This window comes from Sinocyclocheilus grahami, unplaced genomic scaffold (assembly GCF_001515645.1).
Source record: "Sinocyclocheilus grahami isolate Dianchi unplaced genomic scaffold, SAMN03320097.WGS_v1.1 scaffold332.1, whole genome shotgun sequence".
Classification (NCBI taxonomy): Eukaryota; Metazoa; Chordata; class Actinopteri; order Cypriniformes; family Cyprinidae; genus Sinocyclocheilus; species Sinocyclocheilus grahami.
The window spans coordinates 933,790-936,905 of NW_015505511.1; positions in this window are offsets into that span (position 1 = coordinate 933,790).

Sequence of the window (3,116 nt, forward strand, 5' to 3'; positions counted from 1 at the left end):
TCCCCCCCCTCTAAGGGTGGCTCCAGAAGAACCCAAAAAGTCCAGGAGGGTGGTGGAGTGGAAGCGGAACTGGGGGAGGGATGGAGGGCCAGGCCCGTGAAGCGGAACAGGCAGATCGGGGAGCCATGGCGGTGCAGAGACATGGACAGACCACTTTATTGTGAGGGAGCAAGCAGAGAATTCTTGAATGGCCTCCTTGGCCATGAAAGGACAGACAAGTGAGTTCATGGACGGCCTTCTTAGTGATGACAGGGCAGACAGTGAGTTCATGAACAGCCTCCATGGCCGTAACAGGACAGGCAGTGAATTCAGAAGCGGACGCCACCACCTCAGGAGGTTCTGCAGCGGAAGCTACCACTTCTGGAGGCACTGGATTGGATCCATGGACAGAAGAGGCCTTTGGAGCAGACTCATGGATAGGAGAGGCCTCTGGAGAGGCCACTGGGGCAGATTCATGGACAGGAGAGGCCTCAGGAGCGGACTCGTGGACAGGAGAGGCCTCAGGAGCGGACTCGTGGACAGGAGAGGCCTCAGGAGCGCAGTGTGCAGCCCACACACTCAAAATGGCGACCGCCATTAAAGTAAGGGCAGCAGAGGGCGGGAGGACCTCTATGACTGTTGGGCTTGAGAGCATTGATGTCACTGGGATGCCTGCAGCTCACACCGACATCAGAGGTGGGTCCATCAAACTAGCTATCAGTCTTGGCCCAAGCTCCGCATCCGACTCAAGCGTGACGGCCATCTTGGTCGGGGACTCAGGCATGGCGTGAGCAGACTCTGAAATGGTGGCCATGTCGTGACGACTCTGGAAGATCAGTTGAGTCATGACAAGACTCTAGAAGGGCGGCCATTTTGCGAAGAATCTCCTGAGGTGCCGGCATGACATGAGCAAGCTCTGGCTTGGCAGATGTGACGTGAGCAGGCCCTGGGGTAGCAGACATTTCGTTAGCAGACTCTGACTTGGTAGACATGAAGTGAACAGGTTCTGACTTAATAGATAAGACATGAGTAAAATTTATCTTAACTGGCATGATGAGGGGATTTCATTGGCTAAAATAACTTATAAGAGTATTTAATTCATAACCTGATTAGAGATCATTCGAAATTGCTTGGTTTATTTTGTAGAAACTATCTTTACATTCAGTACACTCTCAGAAAACGTGGAAAAATTGTACCTTTAGTGGTACAACAGCTTGTCACCAGGACAATAACCTCAAAGGAGGTGAGTAGTACCTTAAAGTCCCCATGAAAGCGTCCTCCCCCTACACTATAAAATAGATGCTGAAGTCGCAGCTGAAATCGGTCACTTGTCCACAGAATTAGTATTTTCTGTACAGTGAATGGCAAGTAGTGCACTATATAGGGGACAGGGAACGATTCAAACAGTGTAAATATGCTTTCCATTGAGGAAAAAAAGAAGTCTGGTTTCGCGCTGTGTCACGCTAACACCACACTGCACACACACTCTGCTCCGGTCCAGAGACACGATAGCACGGAGCAAATCTCATGCGCGAGTCGGTGCAGACCACAAAATGTGTCTGAGCTATTTGAATTCTACACAGAATGCTATATTTAATAGCAATATGGATGAGCTTGTGGCTGGCATACCCTGTCAAATGCGGCTTTACGGAGCTCAACGGCTCTGAACGGCTCTAGCCCAAGCTGTGATATAAACGAACACTATTGGCGATTTTAAAAAGGCACCTTGATAAGCCCCGCCCTGTCTTCTTGTTTCAGTTAAAATGACGTCAACACATAGAGTAACGCTGCGTGTTTCTAAGCATTTCAGGGGACCTTTAAGGGTTCATACGTATTACTACTCTAAAGCCCCACACACACTGCACAATTTTCGGCTGTCCCAGACGAAAGATTGGTATCGTAAAACAATCGTCCTGGGGTAGCAGACATTTCGTTAGCAGACTCTGACTTGGTAGACATGAAGTGAACAGGTTCTGACTTAATAGATAAGACATGAGTAAACTTTAACTTAACTGGCATGATGTGAGCAGGTCCTGGAGTAGCGGGCATGACGTGAGCAGGCTTTGGTGTAACAGATGACGTGAGAAGGCTGTGGCTTGGCAGACATGATGTGGGCAGGCTTTGGCATAGCAGGCATGACGTGAGCAGACTTTTGGGAAGTGTCATGTTCCTTCTCCATGACACCCACAGTGAAAGCAGATCCACTCAACTGCAGAGCAAAGTCTATATACTTGGCAAGGGACCAGTGAACCTTTCCCCCAGGAAGCTGGGAGCAAATGGGCTCATTCAGACTCACTCGAAAAATGTCCTTTAACGCCACATCATTAAAATCCACCTGGTGACAAAGTCCACAAAAGTCCTCCACGTAATCCTCTATGGCCCGGTTTCCTTGACGAAGGCAGAGGAGGCGTGAAACTGCTGGGTTCATTGTGGTGGTCATGTATTCTGTAACGTACAATCCACTGAAGGCCAGTGTAGTGAGAACCCAAGTGCAGTTTATTTACAGAGTGATCCAAACATCCAAACAATAATCCGAGACTTGACTTGACATGAACAGACTTGACTTAACTCGACGTGGCATGAACAGACTAGACTCACCGACAGCAAGTTACAACATCAATACACAACGAGAGACGATGGCAACATGAGGGCTACTTTTAGCAGACAAGAGGGTCACATGACAAGAACAAACCAATGGGGAACAAGACACATAATTAAGACAACCAATCAAAACATGACACAATGAACAGAGGAACCAATGGCATGAATACATGAGGGCAGGGAAGCATGACACAAACAGCATAAAACAATTACAAAATAAAAGACATGGAAAACATTAACATGACCAAACCCAAACACCACATTACATACGTACACCAGGTGACCTGTAAATGCAAAAAAAAACAGTTTCCATTGTAATTTTGCGAAATATTCCTTTTTTGAACTGCCTGAAAAACCACCTCAAACTTGTTTTTGCAATAAATGGGAGTTTTTGCAAAATTCACGTTTCCATTGGTCATATTTTGAATTCACAATTTCAATTTGCGCAATTTGAAGGTTAATGGAAATGCACCTACTGTATTATTGATATCTTGACTTATCCGACTTCTGAGTTGAATGGATAGAGCATATATACA